General features: G+C 35.4%; 1 protein-coding gene across 12 annotated transcripts in view; it reads left to right on the plus strand.

Moving 5' to 3' along the window:
• ESCO1 (establishment of sister chromatid cohesion N-acetyltransferase 1) overlaps positions 1 to 12,552 on the plus strand; it is an 82,488-nt gene that overhangs the window by 14,628 nt on the left and 55,308 nt on the right. For 7 of the 12 annotated variants that reach the window (XR_003902931.1, XR_003902929.1, XR_003902930.1 and 4 more), the window contains exons 2-4: positions 7,474 to 7,588; positions 8,758 to 8,929; positions 10,658 to 10,933. The gene's annotated coding sequence lies outside the window, so the exon portion shown is untranslated. Of the gene's footprint in view, positions 1 to 7,473; positions 7,589 to 8,302; positions 8,400 to 8,757; positions 8,930 to 10,657; positions 10,934 to 12,552 lie in introns of those variants that run through there. The other 5 variants (XM_029922995.1, XM_029922992.1, XM_029922993.1 and 2 more) reach the window with 5 other exon arrangements.

The raw sequence follows: 12,552 nt of genomic DNA on the forward strand, positions 1-12,552 counted from the left end.
CCTTCAGATTACTAATGAAGATTGAAAGAGGGCTATTACTAACAGCCTTATAGAAATGAAAAAATTATAAAGGAAGACTATGAACAGTGGAATACTAACAATCCTGATAACCTAGGTGAAATGGACAAATTCCTAGAAAGACAGTGAGTCAAGAGTAGAACTCCAATACCGAAACTAGATAAGGACATCACAAATAAAACTACAGATTAATACTTTTTATTACACAAAACATCCTCAACTACATATATGCAAACTGAACCAAACACCATATAAAAGGAATTATGCACTATGATGAAGTGAGATTTATCCCAGCGGTGTAAAATTGGTTCAGTATGACAGTCAAGGTAATACACTGTGTTAAAAGAATAAAGGGGGGAAAACCCACATGATCACCTTAGCAGATAATAGAGAAAGCATTTGACAAAATCCACGAACTTCATAATTTAAAACACTCAACAATAGGGGTGCCTGGATGGCTCAGTCGGTTAAGCCTCCAACTTCGGCTCAGGTCAGATCTCACATTCATGGGTTCGAGCCCTGCATCAGGCTCTGTGCTGACAGCTAGCTCAGAGCCTGGAGCCTGCTTCCGGTTCTGGGTCTCCTCCTCTCTCTGCCCCTCCCCCTCTCATGCTCTGTCTCTCTCCGTATAAAAAATAAATAATTAAAAAAAAATTATAAAAAAAGAACACTCAACAATAAGGAATAGAAGGGCATTTGTGAAAAGCCTATTTCTAACTTTTTTTAAAAAATAAGATCTCGTTCTTTTAAAAAAATTAAAAAAAAAATCTTTATTTAGTTTTGAGAGTGAGACAGCATGAACAGGGGAGAGGCAGATATAGAATCTGAAGCAGGCTCCAGGCTCTGAGCTGTCAGCACAGAGTCTGATGCTGGGCTCAAACTCATGAATTGTGAGATCATGATCTGAGCTGAAGTCGGACTCTTAACCAACTGAGCCACCCAGACACCCCCTATTTCTAACATTATACTTAATGGTGAAAGACTGAAGGTTTTACTCTTAAAGGTCAGCAATAGGACAAAGCTTTTGCCACCTTTATTCAGCATTGTACTGGAGGTTCTAGCCAGGACAGTTAGCCAAGAAAAAGAAATAAAGGCATCCAGATTGGAAAGGAATAAAACAATTTTTATTTGGAGATGACATGATCTTATATATAGAAAATTCTAAGGATTTCACAAAAAAAGCTCCAAAGCCTGTTAGTATTAATAAATGGATTCAACAAGGTTATATGTTACAAGATCATGTATAAAACTCAGTTTTCAATTCTAGAGATGAACCATCTAAAAAGGAAATTAAGAAAACAATTCTTTTTATAATTTGATATTATAAAGAATAAAATGCTTAGGAATAAATTTAACAAAAGAAGTGCAAGGCTTGTACACCGAAAATTCTAAAATATATTTTAAAAAATTGAAGATGACTTAAATAAATGAAAAGCTAGCTGTGTTCAAGAATTGGAAGACTTATTAAAATTTTTTTTATGTTCATTCATTTCTAAGAGAGCACAAGCGGGGAAGGAGCAGGGAGAGAGAGAGAGAGAGAGAGAGAGAGAGAGAGAGAATCCGAAGCAGGCTCCAGGCTCTGAGCTGTCAGCACAGAGCCCAAAGTGAGGCTCAAACTCATGAACCATGAGCTCATGACCTGAGCTGAAGTCAGACACTTAACTGAGCTACCCAGGTGCCCCCAATTTTTTTAATATATGTATGTTTTAATGTTTGGAGGACTTATTATTAAGATGACTGTATCCCTCAAGTTGATCTGTGGATTCAGTGCAATCCTTGTCAAAATCCTAGTGACTTTTTTGCAGAAATTACTAAAATTAGTATTGTATGGACAAAACAGTCTTGAAAAAGAAAAAACAAAGTTGAGAGACTCACTCTTCCTCACTTAAAAACTTAACTACAAAAGGACCCAAGAGTATACAGTGAAGGAAGTAACAATCTCCAATAAATGTTGATGGGAAAACTGGATAGCCACATACAAAAGAATGAAACTGGGCCACTGTCTTAAATTATACTAAAAAATTAACTCAAAATGGATAAAGACTTGAATATAAGACCTGAAACCATGAAACTCCTGAACATAGGTGATAAGTTCCTTGACATAAGTCTTGGTGATGATATTGTTAATCAACACTAATAGCAAAAGCAACAAAAGCAAAAATAAACAAGTGGGACTATATCATACTAAGAACAGCTTCTACATGGCAGAAGAAACCATCAGCAAAATGAAAAGACAACCTACTGAATGGAAGAAAACATTTGCAAATTATGTATCTGATAAGTGCTTAATATCCAAAATATATAAACAATCCAATTAAAAATGGGCAGAAAGTTGGAATAGACATTTTTTCAGAGAACACCTACACATGGCCAATAGGTACATGGAAAGATACCCAACATCGTTAATCTCCAGGAAAGTGCAAATCAAAACCACAATGGAATACCATCTTACGCCATTAGGATGATTATCAAAAAGACTAATAACAAGTGTTGGCAAGGATATGGAGAAAAGGAAACCCTTGTTCAATGAGGATGTGAATGGGCATAGCCAGCATGGAAAACAGTATAAAGTTTCCTTAAAAAATAAAAAATAGAATCCAGCAATACTTTGGGTATTTATCTGGAGAAAACAAAATTTTAAACAGATATATGCACCCATGTTCAATGCAGCATTATTTACAATAGCCAAGTTAAAGAAACATATATGGCCATTGATAAATGAATGGGTAAAGAAAATATATGTACACAATGTGGTTTTTACTCAGCCATAAAAAAATGAAATCTTGCCATTTGTGACAACATGGATGGACCTTGAGGGCATTATGCTAAGTGAAATAAGTCAGAAGAAGACAAATACTGTGTAATCTGACTTAAATGTGGAATCTAAAAACAAAAATAAAAAACTAAGCTTATAGAAACAAAACAGATTGGTGGTTGTCAGAGGTGGGGGTGGGTGGGTGAAATGAGTGAAGGGGAAGAGAATTAAAAAGTACAAACCTCCAGTTTTTATAAGTAAGTCATGGTGATGTAATGTACAGCTTGGTGTCTATAGCTAACAATATATATTTGGAAGTTGCTAAGAGAGTAGATCTTAAATATCTTCCTAAGAAAAGAGATTTTGGAGGGGCATCTGGGTGGCTTAGTCGGTTAGGCATCCGACTTCAGCTCAGGTCATCATATCGCAGTTGGTGGGCCCGAGCCCCATGTCAGGTTCTGTGCTGATAGCTCAGAGCCTGGAGCCTGCTTCGGATTCTGTGTCTCCTTCTCTCTGTCCCTCCCCGACCCATGCTTTGTTTCTCTCTGTCTCAATAATAAATAAACATAAACCATTAAAAAAAAAGAAAAAAGATTTTGGTAACTATGTATGGTGACATTACCTAGACTTATTGTGGTGATGATGTAGTAATGTATACAAATATCGCATTGTTTGGTTATATACCTGAAACTAATACAATAATAGGTCAATTATATCTCAATTGGAAAAATTTTACTACAAAGCTACACTAATTAAGACTTTGTGGTACTGACATAACTGCATATAGATCAGTGAACAGAATAGAGTCCAGAATTAAACCCATATGTTTATGGGCAATTGATTTTTGAGAGGATTACGAAGAGAATTTAGTAGGTAAAGAATGGTCTTTAACAAATGGTGCTGTGACAGTTGGATATTCACCTGCAAAGAATGAAGGTTTTACTCCTACCTTGTACCATATATAAAATGAACTCAAGATGGACTGGAAATGTAAATGTAAGCTAAAACTGTAAAACTCATAGAAGAAAACAGATCTAAATCTTCATGGTTTTGGATTAGGTAGTAGTTTCTTAGATATGACATGTAATCACAAGCAACCAAAGAAAAATAGATTAATTGGACATAATTAAGCTTAAAGACTTGTGCATCAAAGGACTCTGTCAAGAAAATGAAAAGTGACAGAATTGGAGAAAATATCTGTAAGATATGCATCTGCTAAGAGTCTAATATCCAGATAAAGAACTGTTACAGCTCAGTAATAAAAAGAAAAATCACTTAATTGAAAAAATGAGGATGGGTGCCTGGGTGGCTCAGTTGGTTAAGTGTCCAACTTCAGCTCAGGTCAGTTCTCAGGGTTTGTGGGTTTGAGCCCCATGTTGAGCTCTGTGCTGACAGTGTAGAGCCTGGAGCCTGCTTTAGATTTTGTGTCTTCTCTCTTTGTCCTCCCCACCCCTCCACTTCTGCTCTGTGTCTCTCAGTCTCTCAAAAATAAAAAAGTTAAAATTAAAAAAAAGTCAAAAATGAGGAAAGGATTTGAGAAGAAATACAAATGGCCAATAAGGTCATGAAGAGATGCTCACCTAATGAGTCAATAGGAAGATGCAAATCAAAAGTAAAATGCAATACCATTTTACACCTAAAAGGATGACTAAAGTTAAAAAGATAGTAATAAGTGCTAACAAGGATGTGGAGAAATTGGGACCCTCATATGTGGCTGGTGGAGATGTAAACAGTCCCTCTAAAGTTAAATACAGAGTTACCATATGGTCCAGCAGTCAGACTTCTTGGTATATAACCAAGAGACTTGAAACCTGTGTTCATGCAAAAACTCATTAGAATTGTTCATAGCATTATTCGTGATAGCCAGAAAGTAGGAACAATCTGTCAAACATTCATCAACTGATACTGGCTTAAAAAAATGTGGTATATTCATACTACAGAATAGTATTCAGCCAAAAGAAAAAAAAAAAGCGGACATTACTGATACGTCTTATACTGTTATTTGAACTATGAAAACATTATGTTAAGTTGAAGAAGCCAGTCACAAGAGGCCCCATTTTTTATGATTCCATTTGTATGAAACATTTAGAATAGTCAAGTCCATAGAGACAGAAGGTAGATTTGTAATTGCCAGGGGCTGGAAGAAGAGGGGAATGAGAAATGACTTTTAATGAGAATTTTTTTTTTAAAGTCATGAATATATTCTGGAATTGATACTGGCAATTCTTGCAGATTCTGAATATAGTAAAACCTACTAGGGGTGCCTGGGTGGCTCAGTTGGTTGAGCATCTGACCCTTGATTTTGGGCTCAGGTCATAATCCCAGGGTTGTGAGATTGAGCCCTATGCATTGGACTCTGTGCTAAGTGTGGAGCTTGCTTAAGATTTTTTTCTCTTTCTCTCTCTGCCACTCTCCCCTGCTCCAACTCAGGTGCTCTCTCTTTCTTTAAAAAACAAAAACAAAAACCAAAACCAAAAAAACCCCATTAAATTATGAAAGGGATTTTATCTCAATTATAAAAAGTTTTTGAAAAAATGACTTTAAAGTTAAAATATACTGGGTGATATACAATCCAAATATTTTTTCTTTTTCTTTCTTTCTTTCCTTCCTTCCTTCCTTCCATCCTTCCTTCCTTCTCTCTTTCTCTTTCTCTCTTTCTCTCTTTAATGTTTTTAAATTTATTTTTGAGAGACAGACAGACAGACAGTATGAGCAGGGGAGGGTCAGAGGGAGAGGGAGACACAGAATCTGAAGACAGGCTCCAGGCTCTGAACTAGCTGTCAGCACAGAACCGGACATGGGGTTTGAACCCACGAACCCTGGGATCATGACCTGAGCCGAAGTTGGATGCTTAACCGACTGAGCCACCCAGGTGCCCCATTTCTTCTCTAATTAAAAATTAAATTTTTTATTAGAGTGTGTGTGTGCTCACACATAGGAGCTGGGGAGGGGCAGAGCATGAGGGAGGGAAAGAATCTTAAGGAGGCTCCATTCCTAGCATGGATCCTGGGTGCCGGGCTTGATCTCATGAACTTGAGACCATGACCTGAGTCGAAATCAAGAGTTGGATGCTTAACTGACTGAGCTGTCCAGGTGCCCCTTACACATTTTTATATAATCAAATATTTTATTTATTTAAAGTTTTATTTATTTTGATAGAGAGAATTCCCACAGCAGGAGAGGGGCAGGCAGGAGAGACAGAATCACAAGCAGTCTCTCACCATCAGCACAGAGCCCACTGTGGAGCTTGAACTCACACACTGTGAGATCTGATACACAGTACTCAGATCATGATCTGAGCTGAGATCAAGAGTTGGATACATAACCAACTGAGCCACCGGGCACCTCAATAATCAAATATTAATGACTAAAACCTAAACACATTTTATTATAAAGTACGATGGGAAATTGGATATACTCTTAAATTCTTGGGCTCTTTCTAACATGTCTTGTAAAATTGCTGTAGTAAAATACAAATGTTATTTTTGGTTTTTTGAAGTGGTCATTTTATATAGTGTAATTTTTGTTTTACACTGATACTGGTTTCATTAGGATTATATTAATAAGTTAGCTTTGAATTGTAGGAGGAGTATTATCAATTTGTTAACAGATGAGAGGGTGCGTTTCAGTTCTTGATGCAAGATTTTATTTAGGGGTTATGAAGAAAGGGGGTTTTATTAAGTTGTAGGATGCTAGATTAGTGATGATTTAGCATGAAAGGAAAACTAAAATTGAAGTGGCCCTTCGAACACTAAACAGGTGATTGACAATTACTGTAGAGTTGTATTATCAGTTTACTCCTCTTCTATGGAAGTCCCAGCTGTCAAATATATTAAAATATTTAGAATTTGGGAGGAATAGATCTAAAAGATGATAATCCATCATTTTAAAAATTACAGTTCTTAGTGTTAAAGTAATAAAGGAATATAAATGTTTTCTTTTTTGTTATTATTATACTTCTGGGGCTTAATCTTTGGCCAGTTTGGAGCTTCTCAGAATATAAAAATTAACTATAATATGTGTTAGCTATTACTGTGTAAGAAACTGCTCTAGAACTCAGTGACTTAAAACAGCAGTTAATTATTCTTGATCACATATCTGTAGAGCAGCTACGGGTTGGGTGACTTAGGTTAGGCTTGCCTGGGCAACTATGGGTGTGGGTGGTCTTTATTTCTCACTGTGGGTTGTACTTAGCACCTCATGTGGAGTTTGGCTCAGTTCTCCTCTTTGTGTTTAGGCTGAAAAGCTGCCTTCATCTACCTGCTGAAATTCTTCTCATGGTGATGGCAGAGATGCAGGAGGGCAAGCCCAGCTGCACAAAAACATTTCAGACCTCTATTTGGATAATTTCTGCTAATGTACCATTTGCCAAAGCAAGTTAGATGGCTAAGACTAAGGCTATGGGGGCAGGGAAGTATATTCTGCTCACCATGAGGCCAAAGGAAGGCACGTGGCCAAGCTCAGCACCAGTTGGGAAGGAAAATATACTCCTTCCGTAGAGCAGAGGTTTGGAGGTAATGATTATATTTGAAGAAAAACCCAATTTATTATATCTAATCTATTAAAAATGAGATATGTGAGGCTTTGCCTTGTTATTGGGCAGTTTTATCTAGCTTAGTCTTAAGTTGCTTTAATAGATTAGTTAGTAGACAGTAGTATTTTTATATTTTCATGTGTTTTAATAGATTGTTTTGCTTTAGTTACAGGATTTTTTTAAGTTAATCCCCAAACACAAGAAGTTATTAGAAGCATCATTCATTGGAAATATCATCAGTCAATTTAAAGAAAAAGTGATATGTGATTTGTTTCAATAAGGTAAGGGGCTTATACTTTCATAATTTAGTGTCTTCCAATATGACTTAGTGGGCCAAATATACTTTATATTTTCAAAGAAATGTAACTTACATTTTAATTTTTTGACTAGGTGTTTTGTCTACATAGTAAAACATTTGAGTAAGTATATAGTGAAAAGTAAGCTTTTTTACACTCCTGATGCTTGGTTTTGTAGTTTTCTTTCCCAGAAATCTTTACTATTTTATTATATATCTTTTCATATCTATTGTATGCATAAGTAAGCATATGTTTCTATACATTTCCTTTCTCCCACTCTTCTAAAAAAATGGCTATTTTTACCCTGTTCAGCACCTTGCTTTTTTTGGTTTAACAGTGTTTCTTAAAAAAAAAAAATAAATAAAAACCGTGTTTCTTGTAGGTGTAGATCCCTATCAGTTTCTTATAGCACTATTTTTTTGAACAGCTTTATTATAGTTTATACACAGTAAACTTCACTCTCAAACTGTACAGTTTGGTAGATTTTGACAGATATATACACTCTTAGAACCACCATTACAGTCAAGACACAATATTTCCATCACTTCCAAAAGTCTGTTTCTCCCTCCACCCTTGATCCTAGGCAGTGACTCATCTACTTTCTATTACTGTAGATTACAGTTGACCCTTGAACAACATAAGTGAGTCCACTTACATGCAGATTTTTTTCAGTAAACACATTGAAATTTTTTTTTTGAGATTTGTGGCACTTCGAAAAAACTCACAGATGAGCCATGTAGCCTAGAAATATTGAAAAAATTAACAGAAAGGAGTCTCATGAATGCATAAAATATATGTAAGTTATTTTATTATCTACTATCATAAAATATTGACAAATCTGTTATAAAAAGTTAAAATTTATTAAAATATATGCACATAGGCCATATATTGCCTTATTTGCTGTCAGAAATGTAAACAAATATAGAGAGGCAGTATTAAATCATAACTGCATAAAATTAACTATAGTACATACTGTATTACTGTAATAATTACGTAGGCACCTTATGTTGCTGTTGCGGTGAACTCAAGTGTTTGAGTCCACTTTAAACACTGTGTAATGCTAATCATCTCTATGTGATTAGTCTCTCTAGTAAATTACGTATTATAGCAAAAAATGATCTCGACAGTTCTTGCATATTTTTCATTGTGTTTAGTGAAAAACTGTAAACTTTGAATAACACCATGGGACCCATACAGAGTGCTGCTAGTGATGCTGCAAGTGCTCCCAAGAAGCAGGGAAAAGTCATGAGATTATAAGAAAAAGTTGAATTGCTTGATAAGTACCATTGATTGAGGCCTGCAGCTACAGTTGCCCTCCAATTCAAGGTAAATGAATTTAGCATAAGGACCACTGTAGGAAAAGAGAAGGAAATTCATGAGGCTATTGCTGCAGTTATGCCAGAAGGCATCAAAACCTTGTACTTTTTGGAATAACCTTTTTATCTTGTATTGAAAATGCAGCTTTTATGTCAGTTCAGGATTGCTATAAGAAAGGCATACCTATAGACTCTAAGAATGATTTGAGAAAAGGCAAAGTTATTATATGACAACTTAAAGTAAAAGGGAGGTGAAGGTTCTAAAGCTGGAGAATTTAATGCCAGAAAAGGATGGCTTAATAATATTTGAAAGAGGTTTGGTTTTTAAAATATCAAGACAACAGGAGAAGCTGCTTCTGCCAACCAAGAGGCAGCAGATAAGTTACCAGATGCCATTAAGAAAATAATTGAGGAGAAAGGATATCTGCCTGGACAGGTTTTTTTAATGCAGAGAAAAAGTGCCCTATTCTGGGGGGAAAAAAAATGCCAACAAAGGACATTTATTAGGAAGAGGAATGAGCTTTAGGATTTAAGGCAGGAAGGGATAGGCTAACTCGTTTGTTTTGTACAAATGCAATTTGGATTATGATCAGGACTGTCCTTATCTATAATCTCCAAATCTTGAAGGGAAACAAGAAACACTAGCTGCTAGATTTTTTTTTTTTAACTAATCTCTATGCCTAACATGGGGCTCGAACTCACAGCCTGAGATCAAGAGTCTTGTGCTCTACTGACTGAGCCAGCTAGACAACCCAGGCTTTTGGTTATATAACAAAAAGGCATGCCTAGACAATGAGAACCCTTTTTTTGGTTTGGTTCCATCAGTACTTTGTCCCTTCAGTTATGAAGTACCTTGCTAGTAAGATACCGTTTTTTAAAGTTCTCCTGATCTTAGACAATATGCCTGGGCACCTAGAACCTCATGCGTTCAACACCAGAGACATAAAGTGGTCTACCTGTCCCTAAACACATCTCTAATTCAGCTTCTAGATCAGGAGGTCTTAAGAACCTTTAAGGCTTTTCACACATGATACTGTATAGAAAGAATATTCAATGCTGTGGAAAAGAACCCTAATAGAACATGAAAGTCTGGAAGGATCCATCATTGAAGATGCCATTGTTGTTTATAGAAAAAGCCATGAAACCTGTCAAGCCTGAAACAGTAAATTCCTGTGGGAAAAAAATGTGTCCAGAAGTTGCACATGATCTTACAGAATTTACAACAGAGCCAAGGAAATCATGAAAGAGATTGCGGATATGGCAAAAAAATGGTAGGGAGTGTGAAGGGTTTTAAGATACAGATCTTGGAGAAATTCAAGAGCTAATAGATACTACAGAAGAGAATTAACAGATGACTTGAAGAAGATAAACCCATCCGAACCAATGCCAGAAGATGAAGAAGATGTAGAAGAAGCAGTGCCGGAAAACAGATTGACATTAGACAGTTTGACAGAGCATTTCAGTTATTCAAGATTGCTTTTTACTTCTTATAGGATGTGAACCCTTCTATGATATAGGTATTGAAACTAAAGCAAATGTAGAAGAAGGATTGGTATTGTATAGAAAACATTTTTAAAGAGATGAAAAAAAATGTCAGGCAGAAATTACACTGTATTGCTGTAAAGTTATACCAAGTGTGCATGCCTTTCCTGCCTCCCCTTTCACCTTCACCTCTTCTGCTATTCTTGAGACACCAAGACCAACCCCTCCTCTTCGTCCTCCTCCTCCTCCTCCTCAGCCTACTCAGTGTGAAGAGTGAAAACAAGGATGAAGACATTTATGATGATCCACTTCTATTTAATTGATAGTAAATAATCATCATGCCATACAATTAATAAACTTATCTGTTGTATGTGTGTCTTCGTGTGAAAATCTAATAACTTATGACAAGAACTGTATGAGACGTTTTTCTTTCATCATCATCATCATCATCATTGCTTAAGTATTCATCGTATAGAAAATCATGTACAAGACTTGTGTAGAAGTGGATAGCTTATCCTTACTTAGGCATAAGGTGAGTAATATTTAATGTGAAATTAATAATGTTAGTTTTCTTGCTGTTTTATAACTTTGCTTTCAAAGAATTACATTATGTATAGTATGCTTCTCTCTGTTGTAATTGTAGAAACCATATATTAGCCTATCATTACAGGTAAGTGGTTTTTAAAAAAAAAGTGTTTGCAGTGTTGTGTTATGAATACAATTATAATACTGTGTGACATAAAAATTGTATAATGATTCATTCATTAGTGTCTATGCTAGGCCAGCATGAAGCAGTTGATCGTTATCCTAGGCTATTGTAAAGCCTAGTATAGGCTGCCTTATTAGTGCACAAATTGTTACACCTCTAAATAGGAATTTCTTTTTCACATTATCATTTCATTTTTGATATATAGTGTTAGTGATAGCATATAACATTTACAGTGTTGAATCATTTATGACAATAATGATGTAGGTACTGACAGATGATTCATCTTGTAAAAGGATGTTATAAACATATCAATAAATGCAGTACTGTAAATTTATTTTCCTATGATTTTCTTAACATGTTTTTCTCTAGTTTTATTGTAAGAGTATAGTATATAATACATATATAACACAAAATATGTATTAATTAACTTACTGGTAAGGCTTCTCATCAGTAGGCTATATTAGTAGTTAAGTTTTGGGGAAGCCAAAACTTATATTCAGATTCTTGACTGCACTGGGATTTGGCACTCCAACCCCCGTAGTGTTCAAGGGTCAGCTATCGTTTGCTTTTTCTAGAATTTCAAGTGGAATCCTACATAATGCACTCTTTGGGTCAAGCCTTTTTCACTGACCATAATGGTTGTGAGGTTCATATTGTTCCAGTAGTTTGTTCTTTCACTTGTAGAGTAATATTCTATTGTATGTTGATATACCACGTTGATCCATTCACCTGACTTTTGGTGTTTTGTTTTGTTTTTTTTCTTCCAGATTTTGGTTATGGTGCATAAAGCCTCTTTGAAGATTGTAGAACATGGGTTTTTACATGGTCATATGTAGAATGAGTAGGATTCTTGCCTAAAAACCATCTTGTCTACCTCAAAGATCTTGCCTTTGTTTTATTTTTGAACTTAATAGTTTTATACTCATTTCTGTGATCAGTCTCAAATTATTTTTGTAAGTTGTGTGACATAAGGGTTGATGTTCTTTTTTCTTTTATTTCTCTTCTATTTAGATATCCAGTAGTTCTAGCACCATTTTTTCAGACTTTGTTTTCCCTGTGGATTTTTGTTGGCACTTTTGCCGAAAATCAATTGATCATAAATGTATGGGTCTTACTTTGGATTCTCTATTCTACTGATCTCTGCTTCCTTTATCAGTGTTATACTTCTTTGATTATGGTAGATTTGTAAGTCTTGAAATTGGATAGTTACCAGTATTCAAGAAAATCTTTTTTTAAAAAGGCTTTGATCATAGTATATAGTTTCTACATTTCCAAGTAAGTTTTAAAATCTGGTTGTCAATTTCTTTATAAAAAGACTGGGAACTTTGCTTGGAATTCAGTTGACATAATTGCATGGGTATTCTGTTGGGTATATATAATTGCATCAATTATGTAAGTAGCTTGTTCTGATGCCTGTTTGTAGGAGTATTCAGTCTATTGAT

The sequence above is a fragment of the Suricata suricatta genome, chromosome 14, assembly GCF_006229205.1.
Source record: "Suricata suricatta isolate VVHF042 chromosome 14, meerkat_22Aug2017_6uvM2_HiC, whole genome shotgun sequence".
NCBI lineage: Eukaryota > Metazoa > Chordata > Mammalia > Carnivora > Herpestidae > Suricata > Suricata suricatta.